Source organism: Lutzomyia longipalpis, chromosome 2 (genome assembly GCF_024334085.1).
Source record: "Lutzomyia longipalpis isolate SR_M1_2022 chromosome 2, ASM2433408v1".
Taxonomy (NCBI): domain Eukaryota; kingdom Metazoa; phylum Arthropoda; class Insecta; order Diptera; family Psychodidae; genus Lutzomyia; species Lutzomyia longipalpis.
In genome coordinates this window covers 2,421,554-2,438,783 of record NC_074708.1, presented here as the reverse complement: position 1 = coordinate 2,438,783, position 17,230 = coordinate 2,421,554, and the positions used below count along the sequence as shown (strand labels likewise).

General features: G+C 36.3%; 1 protein-coding gene and 1 long non-coding RNA gene across 8 annotated transcripts in view; both read right to left on the bottom strand.

The window, feature by feature from the left end:
• The window catches only part of LOC129788572 (neural-cadherin), a 273,188-nt gene that overhangs the window by 85,966 nt on the left and 169,992 nt on the right, over positions 1–17,230 (bottom strand). The window lies entirely within an intron of this gene.
• The window catches only part of LOC129788584 (uncharacterized), a 70,379-nt gene continuing 55,881 nt past the window's right edge, over positions 2,733–17,230 (bottom strand). Inside the window, exon 3 of the long non-coding RNA XR_008750378.1 lies at positions 2,733–3,029. This is a non-coding gene — a long non-coding RNA (uncharacterized LOC129788584). The remainder of the gene's footprint in view (positions 3,030–17,230) is intronic.

Genomic DNA, 17,230 nt, shown 5'->3' with positions numbered 1-17,230 from the left:
TACAATAAGAGAGAAAATTTAGGGGGGGTGGGGTCTGAGAGTATTCTGTGGGGAGAAATTTATAGCACGGGAAGTGTTATTTAATATTTAAGGAACACTATTGCCGGATGTAATGGATTGCAAGGGGTGATATAGTGCACAAAAGGGGTTACAGCTGAAAGCTTTTCCTACATGCTGCACGTTTTTATTTTTGGGGGAATTTACATGCAAAGAAAGTTTCCACGAATTTTTCACGTAAATTTTGGTAAATTTGCAAATGATTTTTTAAAGATTAAAAGCTATTTTTAAAGGTATTTTTTGAGCAAATAAAAGAAGAAAATTTTATAAAAATAGAGAAATATGTAGAGCTTAATTTATAGGAGCTTTTCTTTAAATTTCCTTTAAAAAATTATTTTGTTTAGAGTTGAAATTGAATTTAATTTAATAGTTATGCAAATCACTAATTAAAATATAAAAAAAGAATTACTAAACATTTCTTAATTTAAATGAAATGAAATGCCCTATTTTACCCACAAAATACCATAAAAGGTATAGAGCTTGATATGTATTTAAAAGCTTCTTCGGTATTTATGAATTTATAGAGCTTTCCCCCTTTTAGCAAAAACGGTGAGTCCTGTGAAATGCGAATAGTGCGAATTCTGCGAATGAGAGTCACAATCAGTTGAGTGAGCACCACCAGCATATTTTGTAATATTCACAATAATGCGAAATTCCCACGAGATTCTCGAGAAATTTGTTGGGAGATTGAAAGTAGTTTCGAAGGGAAACAGGTGCTCAAAATCACAGGAGTGAAATAACTTTTCACCACGATGGGCAGGGAAGCCTCAAAATGGCAACACAGAGAGAGAGTATAAATTAATTGTTAATTCATGAGGAAGAGTGAGAATTATGCTTTTGTGGAAGAAGCAAACGAGAAAGAAAAAAAAAAACGAATGGAAGAAAAAGGCACGACACCCCCCCTTGACAATGGGGGTGGCGACAATTGAATTTTCTGCAAAACTTCTTGTCGAGCAGCCCTTTTTTTGCACCCACCATGTCGTCCAAATGCCCCCGAGGGGAATTAAGCGAATTCATTTAAGCACATTGGGTTGGAAAAAAAGAATGTGAGCAAAAGGAATTAATATTCAACCCTCTGGCATGGAGAAGGATTAGAAGTTAAAGCGGGATTATATCTCATAATACGCGAACTCTCTGGGTGCGAAGATGGGGATACATTTATTCATATTATGGCATTTTTCCTGGGAAGACCCCACACGATCCATGTTATGCGGTTCAAGTGACACGGGCAACCCACAAATCCTCAACAACGAAGGAATAGTAAGAAAAAAACTTAACACATACCCTTCACACGGGATGATTCCTTGCAAGGACTCACAGGCAGGGATAAGAACAACCCAGAGGATCATAAGGCATGCATATAGGCAACAATCCCCCAAAGAGTGTATAACCCCGAAGGAGGAGGAGGAGAAGTTAAAGATGAAGTACACAGAAGAAGTGGCGGGGAAAAAAGGAGCAGCACAGAACTCGGGTTGAGAGCGTAGAAAAGAAATTGCTTTCTGAATTATCTTTTGCTCCTGGGCGCCAAGAGTTGAAGTAGTAGCATTAAAATGACATTAAGGACATTCTGTTTTTATACGGTTGTTCCCGATCCTTATTATTCCGACACTTTATCTTCCTGGCGACATCGGACAAAAGTGCATTGTAGCACTTTCCGGGGGCCTCACCACCACTACCTCCACTACCTTTGCAGAGCTTACATTTCCCGAGAAAGTTTGCTTTTAAGAGCATGAAAGGGTAATTTGTGTTGATTTCTCCACACACAATGAATGCTCCAACGGAAGAGATAGAAAGCGATAGAGCTTGAAGGGAATTTTAGGGTCATCACATTGGTAAGAAGTAAGTTTAGGGCGGGGGGAGAAGGACAATTAGTTGGGTGTTACTTTGTGCTATTTTAGAAGACACCTCTTATTGTTTTTCATTAGCAAAAGAAGGGAACTTCCTTTGAAGTTTCCGAAAGGAGAAAATTTAGGAAATGTTTGTCTCTATCTCTGAAGGGTAACATTCTTAATTTATTTTAAAAGAATCTAAAGAAATTTTTCTTATTTGAGAAAGAAAATAATTTTAATTTCTAAAAGAATTTATGCAAAATAGAAATTTTTGGAGCAGTTTTCCTAAAAAGGGAATTTGGCAATAAAATTCATTTTATAGTTTCCACACATTTTCCCCACAATGACTCCTTTTTCTTCTAAACTAAGCAATTGCTCAAATTCTTTCATGTTCCAGTCCAATTCCTTCTGGGTAAAACTTTTGATGGCTTTTACTGTATGTATGCTGGTGAAAACAACAACAGACATCTTCCGGATATACCCGTTTTCTTCTTCTATAATAATTTTTAGGAATATTGTTTTTGAATTTCAACCAAACACTCAAAAATATATAACGAAAAGCATCCTCAAAAATTCATAAAGCTCCCCCATCGTTCTATGTTTTCGACACTTTGGTGGTGGTACACATAGTAGAGTTGGTTGGAAGAGACAGCTACAAGCTATAGAGAAAGAACCATCACCACCCCTTGCTTTCATCTCTTCCGCTTTCTCTTTAAATGGGAAAGAGAGTGCAACCCGGAAATATCACTGTCAGAATCAATAATAGGAAGCTTTATATGTATGGCGAGGGGGGATTCCTTTCATCCCACCCACCATGTGATTGATGAGACTTCAACTTACCAATTATTAATCGCAAGAGACACTCAGCATTCATCAGAAGCTCCTGTTGATATTGTTGTCCCATCCGGAGAAATGTTGTGTGAATAACTCACTTTGTCTCCTTTATATTTCCTATTTCATAGTCTTTATTCGTGTCACCATGTTATTGTCGTTGGCTTTTTTGTCCCACTGCGCCATCCCCAATGTGATAAATTTCAATGGCAGCAGCGCACTATTTTCTATTTTCTGCACACAATACACATAATTTTAATTTGCAATGCAATTTGTTACATCTTGAATGTTGGCAGGAAGATTGTGAATCAACTGACAGTGAGAGGGGGGTACAGGGTAAAAAATCAACTTTCCACTCACATTTGAATTCTATTTCAATACTATATACTCTTTTATACCCTATTTATTGCGTACTAGAGATGGAAAGGATTGTCTACCCTTTTTTTTTACATGGTAGACTTTGACGTAATAAATTGAAAATAATCATGTAGAATTTGAGAATTCACGTTGGATTTTTTTAAAAAATCTATTATAAAATAGGTAAAATAGTAGAGCTTTAAGCTCTAAGAGTTATCTATATCAAGAAAACCAATGAAAGCTCCGAGAAGGTAATTTATAACCCAACTCTTTGAAGATAAAATTTAGGTTAAAACTACATAATGTTGATGCAAATTTACCTTATTGTGACACCAAATAAAGACTATGTGACTCTAATTTTACCTAATACAGACTCAGCTTATGCCTAATGTTATACAATGCCTCAATATATGCTTAAAAAATATTAAAATGAATTATTTACTCATTTATCAGGTAAGAAGTAGTTAAATTGATTTTTTAGTTGGGCACTAAGTCGTGGGGAGGGTGCGGCTGCAACTCGTAAAGCTCCCCTCTAGCTTCATACTAAATTTCATTTAGGACCGACCTAAGCATTTCGCAGGAGTTCATTTACCACAAACAAACAGACTTTATTAACTTTAAATTCCACTAGAACGATTCTGTTCATTTAAAATATTTGTTGCTTTATATTTGTTTTTCAACGTGTCTTTAGGTTAGAACTCGTGATTACATTAGGTATTTTGTCGTATAGATAAATTTAAAATTGAGTCAACATTAGGCAAAAGTTGAGTCACAATAAGACAATTGAGTCACAATTAGTCGTTTTTGGCGTCGCAATAAGGCGGAGTCATAAAATTTACATTAAATTATCTCTTGAAGTTTTTGAGAAAATTCAATTTATTTCACAGAATTTTACCACTAAAAGCTCCCAAAAATCTTCAGATTTTTTTATTCCCAAATAGTAGAAAGCCTTACATGCTTTTTGGTAAGAAAGTTGAATTGTTTACACGCGTAAAATGTAATTTATGAAACGTCAAAGTTCATCCATATTTTCCCATATAAGAAAATGTAAGAAAAATACAAGTATATCAAACGGAATCAGCACACTTTTCTTCATTTGCAAGGAGTTTTCTCAAGTTTTCCACACACATACACGAATAAATAAGGAATATTTCAGTGTATATCAAAGAGAAGTTCAAAGGTAAAATGAGCAATTTTTGCCCTCGACTCCATCAAAGGGAGCACCTATGTATAATTTTTTTCCACCGGAAGCTTAAAGCTCCCAAATAATTATTCAAAGTGCTAGCTTTTCCGTAAGAAATAATGAGAAAGAACATTATTTTTTAATTAAATTCTTGAGCTTTAATTGTTATGTTGTAGTATCAATTTTCTCTCTCTTGTGAGAGAAATTTAGAGCTGAATTGTGGGCTTTTTTCTCATACGGAAAAAGAGAAATCAGGTGAAGATGAAAAATCTTAGCTATATTTTGAAATTCTATAGCAATTCAATGTGAAAATCGACACGATTTTCTCCACTTGTCCTGACCCATGAAGGAGAGCTTTTATGTTGTCACGAAATGAGATTATCTCATAAAATTCCTTCACATCCGGGTCATTTAAAATTGAAAATGAAAAAGCAGACTTGTCAACGATGATACTCCAAACTGGTGTATGTATTAAATTTTTCAGGAAGCTGTGAGATGTTTTTTAATGGAAAGTTTTTCCATTTTTTGGGTAAACTTTTACAATCTCTCAAAATAATCCAATCAATTTCTTTTGCAAAAAAAAATACTCACGAGAAAAAACTACAAAAGTTTCCTCTCTAGGAAGTTTTTTAAGTTAAATATTCACATTTTCTCAGTAACTTTTCTCGTGATTTTTTTTTATTCTTAAAGCATTTTCTTTTGGTTAATTTTGTTTGGTAAATAGAAGGGGAAAAAGTTGAACAATATGCGCGTATTTAAAGTCACTTTAAAAAAAAGCTCTGCCTGCCAATGAGCTTTCGCATTTTGTGAGAACGACAAAACCACACACAGGATGGGAAAAATATTTCTCAGGCTTGGAAAACTTTTGACACTCTCCCCCCTGAAAATGGTTGTGTCTGTATGAACAAATACCCATTTTCACGGGAAGGTGGTCGCCCTTTGACAGGTGGAAAGTCCTCCCGGCTGCAAATCCCTATTATCTCAAATGTAACGTATGATTTATATTTGTCGACATTCCCCAAAAGCTCCCTCGCCCCCCTCCCTTCCCATCCCAACATCATGGTGTGTGGTCCAAACCTTTTTAGCACGCCACAGACTTATTTTCATATGAATTTACGACCGTGGGACTTGACAGAATTATTCCAACTTGTGGTTTTGTGTTTTACCCATTTAAAAGCTCCCACACCCACTTTCTCTCTCTCTCTCTTTATCACATCCCCTCCTCGACAATTCCCATTTTTTCTATATTAAATTGTAGGATTTTTGTTACTTTTTTAAATTCATTTTCTGGAAATTTTTAACCAGCAAAATATTAAAGATTTGTTAAAGAAAATTCTTGGAAAATTCCTCACGAATCTATCATGTAAAACAATCTGAGTTTCTTGATGAATTGTGCATAAAGTCCTTTGAGCTTTTATTACTTTGTCAAAGTTCAATTGAGTTTCATCTCTTGCAAAAGTCTCTAACAGGAAACAACAAAACTCGATGCAATTCTTTGTATTCTTCAGTGAACTTGTCAACATCTATTGTAGACAAAGATTGAAGGAAAAACATGTTGAAAGCTCCAGAGCATACGTGCGTATCGTATAAAGCTTTCCCTTCCAATGAATTGTAAGCCTTGTGAAGAATTTGTGGGAGTTTCGCATGAAATTCACATCACACAAGATTCTTCAATTTCTCCTGAGTTTACTTTCATCATCGCCGTACCTCATCCACAGTCTTGACAGATAAACTTCATTTCCCGTGGAAACACATCCTTGGGAAATGAAGTTCAAAAGATTGTTGCCGTGTGCGCGGGTTGGAAAGTTCTGCAGCTTGCATCACACAGAAAAGCTCTAGCTGAGAGGGATTTAGAGAAATATATTGGCAGCTACATACATGAAGGATTTTTATTGGAAAAGTGAATAATTCAGCTTTTATTATTTGAGCTCAAGAGCGACATGTGTATTCTATTGCTAGTTTGGGAAACATTTATCTCTTTCGTGTGCAAAAATGTTTTTTTTTTCCAATGTGAAAAATTCACTGCAGTTGTAACTCTGCAAATCCACTCTTTTCGAACTTTTCACAACGAAGGTTTGAATTTTGAAATTGAAAATTCTCTTGTGAAAATGGAAATGAGGTAATATTGGCGGAGATGGGAAGTGAATTGAATTTCAATCTTCGAGACACGGGCAATTCCTGCAAGTGCCATGGGAGGCAAGGAATCACGTAAAGTTTTTCTCATTTGAAGAAGTAAAAAAAAAAGAAAGAAATACAGTTTTCCTCCCATAAAAGCCACTACCAGGTCAAACGGGGGACTACTTTACACCACATAGTATTGCTGCTGGAGAGAAGGATATTTCTTGATATTTGAATTATATCTCCATAATATATAGGCAAGTGTGAGAGAGAGCTTTTGTAAAGTGAAATCCTGGGAGTTATTGAGTGATAAAGTTTGCAATGTTGTAGTAGAAGTAAGGAATGTTTGAGGACAATTCACAAATTTAAGCTCTTGCATAAATTCCATTCACTTTCCGGCCTTACAATTGCTTGCACCAAACATTTTCGGGGACTTTCGAGGACTCGCCTCCTTCCTATTCTCCTCAAAAATGACTTTTCACACCACATACAACTTATCAGGAGAGGACACTTTTCCCCCCAGAGCACCCCTTCCCCTGAACCCGTCTTTAACATACATTTTCCACCCCAATTTTCTTAGAGCATCATTATGAAAACATGAGGACAAATTTCACTGTTTGCAACTATTGCCAACACTCTCAGACTTCTTGTAGAGTTTCCCAAAGTATTTTCCTTAAGTATTCACTGCAATTTACGGTCTCTACATTCACTCTTGATGTTTCTCTTTTCACCCCTCGCCCCACATAACCACCAAAATGCATCCATACACACAAATTCTCTTTGAAACTTTCCAAAAAGCTTAGTTTGTGATGAAAATTCGAGGGGGTTATATGTTGAATTTTGACTAAAAACTGATTAATTTGAATATGTGAAGAAAATATTCTGTATACCGCAAATTAAGGTGAATGGAATAGCGAATATTGGGTTTTTGATAGAAACAAGAACTTTCTGCTGGAGAAGAAATCTAACCAAACGAGAGAAGCTTCTATTCACCCCATTTCATAGTTATGCAAAAACTTTATAAAGTCAAAAATTTAATTATTTATCAAAAAAAATTCGAATGAGAGAGAAATTATTATTTTTACTAAATATTTGTGAAATTTAGAGAGCTCAAAAGAAAGCTAAAAAGTTAAGATACTTTTCACAAAATATCTTATTCAACATTATCTTATTCATTTGGCTGCACTTTTTACTCCCATTAAAAGCTATTTAAATAGAGCTGAGGGTAGTGAGTGGAAGAATGTTTTTCTTAATGTTTTAAAATTCATAATTTATCAAATTTTCCTTTAAAGAGAAGCCAAAATGTTGCCAAATAGCATTTGTAATGAATTCTCGAATTTGGCACTGAATTTTAATGTCAATAAGAATTTTTTAAATGTAATATGGGGGAAATAGTTTGTGAAAAATTTGTAGAATTTTGTCAATTTTTTGGGTTTTCTCTTTTATTTAAATTCCTTTTTATAAAAATTTTATTGACCTAAATCATATAAAATAAAAATAATGATCAATTTTAAAAAAACAAGAAAAAAAGATTTTTAATAAAAAAGAACAAGCTACAAATAGAAAATGAAAAATCATAAAAATTTCCATAAAAAAAAAACAAATTAAATTTTTTTGAGCTTTTCATAAATTTTTTTCCAAAATGAAAATTCTTCTGAACTTACTAATAAAGTTTTCTATGAATAATACAAATGAAATTCATTTATTTACAAAGCATTTCATTGCTTTTATAGTCATTGAAATATAAAATAATATTCATGTTTATTGAATATAAAAAGCCTCACAGTGAAAATGTAAACATGATAAATTAATCATCTTCCCGGGAATTGCAATTATGGGTTAATTTGAATTTTTATGTGAAAAGAAAAGCGCGTGAGGAAGTTTCCCATGGCGCCCATGGCAAGAAAATAAATCACCCTCCGTCTCAATTGGGGCATGAAATTGAAGAATAAAATGTTTCAATGGGGGGCTGTGGCTGGTGGGGCGATGACGACGAAAAAAGAGAAACTTTTTGGCCAATTTGGATTAGGGTAGATCATGCCTGAGTGTGTAATTTAAAGTGTTTACGCTGCACATGGACGTGACACAATTATCCTCGAAAATTTATTCTCTTTGGTCAACCCCCCGGTGGCGGGAAAGAAGTTTGCTCTTCTGTTTTTTGGCTTTTGCCTAATTTCTCCATCCATCACACGAAATGGGTGCGCAACCCCTCGCCCCCATGCTCCTCGCTCCACTGCTGATATTGGGGGAAATAAATGTTCACCACGTACTTTCATAATCCACAATATTGCAACATATAAACTCCACATGTGCGCCCTGAGCTTTCTATGCAGAGAGCGAGAGCTTACACACCGGAAAGTCCTTGCCTTAGCACTTCCCATAATCATGATGCGATTTTTTTTTCTTTGCATGAGAAAATATAAATTTGCAAGAAATCGCGTAGATTTTCTCTAGCATCCCTCTACATATCATATTAACCTCATGAATTTCCCACTTGTTTGTTTATGAGACAACTTTTCTCGCTGCCTTTTTTCCCTTTTTCCTTCTTGATGCTGGGGTAGCTACTCGTTGCCCTGGCTTCACTCCCACCCCCGCCTTTTTGCCCTTACTTTTGTACGAAAAATCTCCACACATTTCTTACTTTTTTTTATTCAACGCTGGTGAGAGATGAAAAGCATCTCTCAAGGGTGGAAATCACAACTTTGAGGAAGTAGCAGCGATGCTACAGAAAAAAAGTGAAATAAATAAATAGTTGAGAATGTTGTGGAGTACTTCACTCAACTGTCCCATTATCCTTATATTCCACAAATTTGTGCTCTTCATATTCCCATATTGCAGTGTTTTTCCTCTCTACTCTCATTTATTAACATTATACCGAAGAGGGGAAAAAAAAACTTAAAAGGGGTTGGGACTTCCTGTAGAAAAATCCGCGAAGGAAGTCCGGATGAAATGTTTGGAGTAAAATTTGTAGCGCCCGACTCACTATCCAGCGAATATTAACCTGCTCATAGAGTGAGACCCTTAGATCGGCGGTAACTGTAATGGCTGCCCACCCTTGGCAATGGCTTCTGCTTCTAGGTTACAAACCCTCAAATAGGCGAGAGAATATGAGAATCCACAAGAGAATGTAGGAGAGCAGTGAGAGAGTAATTAGATGAGAGAATGGCAAAGAGTGCTGATGTGTGTAGCTATGTAGAGAGAGTTAGGCGAAGCTCAGCCTTGTGCGGGAATGGCTGTGCGTGTAAAGTGCTCTATAGATTAGTTTGAGGACTACGAGGGTTGAGGTTACTAGAGGAGTCGCCAAAGCCCTGTGGCGCCCCCCTATTCAGGGCGCCACAAATTATTTAAGGAAGGAAAATGGGCGATGAAGAAAACTATTTTATAAACATTTCGTCGTCAATTTCTTCTCAGTTATTTGTGGGAAAATTGTCAAAGTTGTTGAGAAGTATTCCAAAAGGGAGCTTTTCTTGGAAAAATTCTTAAGCTCTTTGAGCTTTTCATATTTTTCATGAAAATTGTAATAACATGATTATTAAAATAAATCTAATTAAATTAAATTCAACGATTTAATAAGATTTAGAAAAGAAATATTAGTTGTTCACGCCGCATGACAAGTATCGGCACACGACTCCCAAACTTTTTTGCTATAAAAAAGTTTGGGATGACGTGGCGGAATGAGAAGAGAAAAAAGAACTGTCAAAATGGTTGGGAAAGAATAAAAAACGTTGTGTGTGCAAATTTGCATTTGATTTTATATTTTTATACAGTCCGCTGCTAAAATTGCTTAAGTATTTCCTTGCCACACGTGTGCTATTAATTGTAGAAGTGGCAAACATTCAATCAAAGTGCTCAATACGTGGAAATTCATGCTTATTGTGGCGCAGTGAAATTCCCCACGAGGCCGGAAGAAAAAATTTTTTTTGTTCCTCCAAACCGGAGACATTCATTAACTCTGCGTATATCTGCAGGTGGGATATTTGCTGCCGGACAAAGAGACGACGCTTACTCCCTTAAAGTTGTGGGACCATTACTAACGCTGAGTATATCTGCAGGTGGGATATTTGCTGCCGGACAAAGAGACGACGCTTACTCCCTTAAAGTTGTGGGACCATTACTAACGCTGAGTATATCTGCAGGTGGGATATTTGCTGCCGGACAAAGAGACGACGCTTACTCCCTTAAAGTTGTGGGACCATTACTAACGCTGAGTATATCTGCAGGTGGGATATTTGCTGCCGGACAAAGAGACGACGCTTACTCCCTTAAAGTTGTGGGACCATTACTAACGCTGAGTATATCTGCAGGTGGGATATTTGCTGCCGGACAAAGAGACGACGCTTACTCCCTTAAAGTTGTGGGACCATTACTAACGCTGAGTATATCTGCAGGTGGGATATTTGCTGCCGGACAAAGAGACGACGCTTACTCCCTTAAAGTTGTGGGACCATTACTAACGCTGAGTATATCTGCAGGTGGGATATTTGCTGCCGGACAAAGAGACGACGCTTACTCCCTTAAAGTTGTGGGACCATTACTAACGCTGAGTATATCTGCAGGTGGGATATTTGCTGCCGGACAAAGAGACGACGCTTACTCCCTTAAAGTTGTGGGACCATTACTAACGCTGAGTATATCTGCAGGTGGGATATTTGCTGCCGGACAAAGAGACGACGCTTACTCCCTTAAAGTTGTGGGACCATTACTAACGCTGAGTATATCTGCAGGTGGGATATTTGCTGCCGGACAAAGAGACGACGCTTACTCCCTTAAAGTTGTGGGACCATTACTAACGCTGAGTATATCTGCAGGTGGGATATTTGCTGCCGGACAAAGAGACGACGCTTACTCCCTTAAAGTTGTGGGACCATTACTAACGCTGAGTATATCTGCAGGTGGGATATTTGCTGCCGGACAAAGAGACGACGCTTACTCCCTTAAAGTTGTGGGACCATTACTAACGCTGAGTATATCTGCAGGTGGGATATTTGCTGCCGGACAAAGAGACGACGCTTACTCCCTTAAAGTTGTGGGACCATTACTAACGCTGAGTATATCTGCAGGTGGGATATTTGCTGCCGGACAAAGAGACGACGCTTACTCCCTTAAAGTTGTGGGACCATTACTAACGCTGAGTATATCTGCAGGTGGGATATTTGCTGCCGGACAAAGAGACGACGCTTACTCCCTTAAAGTTGTGGGACCATTACTAACGCTGAGTATATCTGCAGGTGGGATATTTGCTGCCGGACAAAGAGACGACGCTTACTCCCTTAAAGTTGTGGGACCATTACTAACGCTGAGTATATCTGCAGGTGGGATATTTGCTGCCGGACAAAGAGACGACGCTTACTCCCTTAAAGTTGTGGGACCATTACTAACGCTGAGTATATCTGCAGGTAGGATATTTTCACCCAACATTAGTGTCGCAAACTATGCAAATTTTGACAAGTTTTTCACAAATTATTTTCTATAAAACGACATAAAAAATGTCTTAAGATAAGTTTAAGAATTCATTATCAATAAAATTTAGCAACTTTCCACCTTTTATTAGGGAAAGAAAAATTAAACATTCATTAAAGCTCAGTGTATTTAACAACCCTCCTACAATGCACCCCCTCTGTGAGTCCTCGTACGGTAGAAAAACATCCCTCATCCACCGTGAAAGACTAAAACAGCCTCGTCTTTCACATAGAGGAGTATCATAAAGTCTACAGAAAGCCCCTTGCTTTTGTTCCTTCAGCGCATCTTCAGGACTTCTCATCTTTTAGCTTGTGAGGGAACTTTGGGTTATATATCATGGAGTTAGTTTTAACAAATACCAGGCGTTTTCATAACTCCATTACGTTGTTGTGTACTTTAAACTTTTCCCTCACACACAAAGGGCGATGGTACGGAATTTTCTTTTTCTCCGCCGCATCTTTCGCGAAAGTCGCAAATTGTTGAATATAAACAACAAAAAGTTGTATAAAATTACATTAAGCTATGGTGAGAATAAGAAAATTTAATGCTGTTTGGTACAAAAGTATTTGTGAAGAGTACAGAGAGAATTAAGTTGAGAATTGTGTGAGAGCGGAACAATGAGTGAGGCGAAGGACAAGAAGAAATCTTACAAGAAAGGGCATGACACTGAATAGAGATGAGAAAAAAAATCCTTCAGAGAAATAAATTGTGACGGCAATGAGGAATGAATCTACGGGGGGTTTGAGAGATGAAACATTGAGCCAATTTTAATGCTGCTATTTACACGAGAAGCATGAATTTAGGCGGGGTTTGGGTGCAAAAGCTCGAGAGAATCCTTTGTGAGAGTGCAAAGGGAAGGAATTCCAAGATTATGTGTAGCGTATATATTTGAATATTTGCCTGCCGTGCGCCAAGAATTGGATTCCTTTCTCTTTTACCCCTCAATGAGTTCACGATAAACAGTTTAGTATAATTGGTTACAGCATACGTAGAACATATGCTATGTGTATGTACTCGAGAAGACTGCAAATTCAAGCATCTTCCATATGTGGAACAAGTTTCTCACACACTTTATTTCATTCAATAATTTCCCAACATCCCTCTCCAATCGGTAAAAGCTCTCTCTCTCCCACTCTTCCAGAGGAAAAGCTCCGTGATGTTCTGCAATCTTATATAGCGTGTTATTGGTCTCGTATAACCAGGAGGTGCGAGCATTATGATCCTGTTTGTGTGCAAAATGGGGATGGTGTGCTTACGGGAATTATGGGTTTGTATCCCAATGGCTCCATTGAGAGTCAATTAACACGAGAAATTCTCATACACAATCCACCCCAAACTCCAAAAGCGAACGGGCGGAGGGTTAGCTCAAAGTTTCACGTTTGGATAATGTTGCGGCAAAATGGAGGGGCGGGGGCGTGGAGCACATAAAACCACAGAGGTGTAAATTTGTGGGGATAGAACCACCTCTTTCGGGGGTGAAGCATACACCGAGAAAAAAAGATCAATTTTTGCGGTGATTTCTCACCTGAAAACCATCAGCCACACAAGTTGAAAGCAAAAAAGCACCGTGAAAAGCTCTTTTCACATCAAAAGCTTTTTCACTTTGGTGTTCCACCACACAAGGCACACCCAGCAGACGGGAAATGGACACGTGCCGGATACTACAAACTCATTTCCACGTTATTTTCATTCAATTTCTTTCTCTTCCTATCAATCAATACACCCCCATTATATAGATTGATAATGGACTTTTCTCATGAGAGCCCCGCTCAATATAGTTTGCATTGAAAATGTATGTATTTAAATGAAGAAAAATATACATTTACGCTGATCAAAGTTAAATATGAAGGTGTCAAAGTTGAATAGAAAATTAGTAGGGTTTTAGCCCATTCTGTTGTGTTTCACTTTTACGTTATGTAAACCATGAAATAATAGACTCTGCGTATTGTAAATGTTTGTTTAGTCAGTACAATATCTGGTTTAATTTATTTATAGTTGGTAGTGCGGAAATTTCAGCTGTATTTAGCAATCAGAGCTTTTGACATATTTTGCCATCAATGTCCTAAAATCCTGCGTTTTGCATGCGTATATATAGTACATATATGGTTAATATTGATTAATGGATTGCAAAGCTTTTGGGGTCTTTGCAAATTTGGAGATTTAGCTTTTCGATAGGATGGGTCAATAGGTTGATGGAATGGAAGGATTGAAAAAAGTATTAAAATGATTAAATATTTTTTTTAGAACTAAATGTTCAAAATATGAAAAATTGATATATTTTTAAAAAATAATAAATAGCAAATTCTAACCAATATTTGACTGTTAAAGAAAATGCAAGAAAATTTAATTCTTTGTTGTTTCAAAAAAGGCTCGAAAATTGCTTTTAAAATTGCCCTAATTTGGCTTATTTGTAATATTCAGTGAAATTAACAAATAGTTTCAGTCGAAAATTTTCTATTATTTCTCGAATATTCAGAATATTTAAAGAAAACAACAAATATTTACCAAAATAATGAAATAATAATTCAAATTAACATTCTAAATGCCCATTCCCCTCTAATATTCCGCCCAATTTGCATTTTATACCTCTCTGTGAGAAAACTAATAATTTTATTTCATCAAATAATGCGCGTGTTTACTCTCTGATTTATAAAATTATTTATTTGCAATCATTTAGTTTGATAAATATTATATTTCACAATATATATTTATTTTGCTATATAGATATTTATACTCAATCTCCGTGAGAATTGCTCGATATGAAAGTTCTACAAAATATTTGCCATGAAAATGAGGTTAATTTGTAAATAAATTTGATTTTAATTTTCCAATATTTGCCTATTTAATTCCATTGGAAATTGTAAATGTCTTAAAATAATAAGAAGCTTTAGTTGAGGCTTTAAAAGTAAGTCTGTGAGCTTTTTTCCCCAAGTTCTTCTTTTGAGAATATATATTTAGATAAAATCTTATATTGATTTTTCTCGCATTTCTTTGAGTTGAGTGAGATTGGAGAAATGTTGCTGTATTATGCTTTCATCGAGCTTTTTTTTCATCCCCACAAATTCCATCCCCGATTGTGTGTAAATAATTCCAATTGGGGTGGAGAGTTTTCTTTCATTTGCATCCTGATTAAATGGAAATTCAATGTTTGGGTCTGGCTTTTGCCACGGCGCGGCACAATTATTTTCCCCATCCGTGGAAAATTGACTTTTGACGTGGCGGAAATCCAGCTGATTTCAAGGGATTTTTTTTTACTTCATTTTCCCAATGGATTTTGTGGATGAACTTTGTTGCGAGAAAAAGCTTCCTGAGCTGTGTGTGTGCTATATTTATTTTCATAGCAACTCGGGAGGGGAGGAGAAGCAGCTAGGCTGCCAAACGCAAGCGGAAAAGCTAAGCTATAAATGAAAGTCAAAATAAAGTCAAGAATTTTTCAATCAATTTGACGAAGTGTGAGAAAGAGCGAAAGCTTTTGTGCCACATTGGTTGTGAATTACATTTTCAGTTCAGTGGATTTGTAATTGGGACTTTTGCTCTATATGCCTCTCTCTCTGGATGGCTGGGTACGTTAAAATTTTATATGAGCTGCCAAGTTCTGACTGAGAGAGGAAGAAAAAATCAAGCAAAAGCACACACATTTTCAAATTCCAAAGAGACCCACATCAGCTCATCTCTGGGAAGAGTGAGAAAAATTCACACCACACCAGCTGGATGGTTATAAAATTGCTTTGCCCTTTTTTTTCCACCATCAAATCCACCCCCTGTGCTACGCAGAAAGCTCCCACAGCATTGAGTAAATTGAGCTTGTAAAACCAGAGGGGGTTGTTCACACAATTTTTCCCTCCGCAAATTAGGCATTCCTTCCGCCCCCCTATTTTTGCACCCTTGAAAATATGATTGATTGGGAGGCTTTTCCTTGGGAAATATTGATAATCCCTCCGTGGTTCGGGGAAATATATTCCCTCGTCGTCGTTGTGAACAAAGAGCGGAGGGAAATGAATTAGAAAATTTGAAAATGCAAGAATAAAATCTCTTCTACCACAAAAAAATGTGAAAATGTGGGGTAAGAAAAATTATCATAATTCAGTCAATCTTCCTTTCATTTACTTGCGCTTTTTGCATTCTCTCTGTTGCTGTGGAACAAAAGAGAAATGATACGATCATTTTTACGCTCATTTTCCCTCATTGAATGTATGAAAAATTTATTTTATTTTTTCTTGCCTTTCAATTCAACGCAAAAATTCCTGATATATGACCCTCGTTTATTCATTAAAAAAAAAATGCTTGAAGGGTTGTAAATTTTTTATTTTGTAGGCATGCGAGCTCGTGAGAAGCTCCCGCATCACATTCCAATAGAACAAAATACCGCCATACCGCAAGACTTAAAAGGAAAAATGCATTCTGCATACTGTTGCATAATTTAGCATTAATATCAAAGAAAATGATTTAATTACATACTTTAAGGGGAATGTAATTAAACTTTGCATGAACATACCATGAGAAAATTGATTGAGACAGCAAATTGCAAAATATGTAGTATACAGAATGTTGAATTTTCCCTCTAATATAACGTCTCCCCGCCCCCCATCAGTATGTTCCTCGTTGGAAAATCCTTCGACACTGGAGTGAGGGGAAATGCTATTTATTCAATGTGGCATCCCAAATTTGCATATCAAAGTTATCAAATCATTTCGGCTCTTTTAATACATCCCCCATTTTCACCCACACCCCCTATGTACGTCTATGCTATCACACGGCACACACACACACATCTGATTTCATTCTACACCCCCTGAAATGGGAAGAATTTGCACGACGAATTGAAAAATAAGGCGTGAGATTGCGTCAATGGGTGAGAAATTATCACAGCAATGCGTAACGTATGAGATTAAAATGCGGAAAATGTGGATGATATCGAGCTTTTTGGTAATTGCCACAAAACGATGCGAATAATGTTTCGAGCCGTGTGTTTGGAATTCACACACATGCGGGGTATTTGAGCTTTTATATTGGGAAATATCAAAGATTTTCCGAAGCTTTTTATGACTGTATTGTAGTTTGTAAAAAAAATATTCAAGTTTATTTAATTAGAGAAGAATCTAAAACTTTTCTTTGAAGCAGAGCTTTCAGGGAGCTTTAAAAGAAATAAATAATTGTTTGAGAGAAATATCAAAGCTTTTCCGAAGCTTTTTACGTTTGTATATAATTTTAAAAAATTAAATATTCAAGTTTATTTAATTAGATAAGAATTGAAAAAAATGTTTTGGAGAAATATCAAAGCTTTTTATTGTCTGCATAACTTGAAAGAAATTAAATATTTAAGTTTATTTAATTCGAAAAGAATTAAAGACTTTTCTATGATAAATTTCAGAGCTTTTTATGACTGTATTGTAGC